Genomic DNA, 899 nt, shown 5'->3' with positions numbered 1-899 from the left:
CACCCATGCACTCTAACATGTGCATGCACACACACACACCCATGCACTCTCACATGTGCATGCACACACACATACCCATGCACTCTCACATGTGCATGCACACACACATACCCATGCACTCTCACATGTGCATGCACATACACATGCACACCCACGTGCACACACGCTCTCGCATGTGTACACACATGCAGGCCACTCCTACCATCATCATCATCAACAACAATAATAAATGCAATTTAAAAAACAAATCATTGCTGTGCATTTATTGTGGAGGTGGTTTCTCTTCTATCCTCACCAAGGGTGCAGCCGCAGTGAGGTTGTACACTCTTTCACACCCATCACACCCTACATGTATTCCTATTATCGTGCCTATGGTAGTGAGACTGAAGGCTTTGAGCCCAAGGGTGTCGAGCATCTTGTTCGCCTTGTATTCCCAATGCCCAGAGGAATGTTGAATGAGAATACATGCTGGATAACTCAGTCACGGATGTGTTTCAAAGAGATAAAACACTGATCTCCTGAGAACTATAACAGGAGAGCGCGAGGGGAAGGACTTTAGAGACCTGACTCCTCAGCATCCAGCAACAGCTGTTTTGTTCATGAAATCTGAGAAAAATTCCATTCCTGATCCATGCTGTGCAGATTTCACAACAGTTCTTATCCTTTGTTCATTTCTTATGGTCCTTAATTTTGAAGCTATAAAAACAGAACCTGGGCCTGCATAGATGCTGGCTCTTATCATCCTCAAGGTCACCAGCAAGACTATTTCGGAAGCTTTTTGGTGGATGGATATCAAAGGTCACAAATCTGTTCCCTAATGTAAGCCCCCAAGCAAGGAGGCTATCTCTAGACCTCTCTCTCTCTCTCTCTCTCTCTCTCTCTCTCTCTCTCTCTCTCTC

This window comes from Grammomys surdaster, unplaced genomic scaffold (genome assembly GCF_004785775.1).
Source record: "Grammomys surdaster isolate TR1022 unplaced genomic scaffold, NIH_TR_1.0 125996, whole genome shotgun sequence".
Lineage (NCBI taxonomy): Eukaryota > Metazoa > Chordata > Mammalia > Rodentia > Muridae > Grammomys > Grammomys surdaster.
This window is presented reverse-complemented; position numbering follows the sequence as displayed.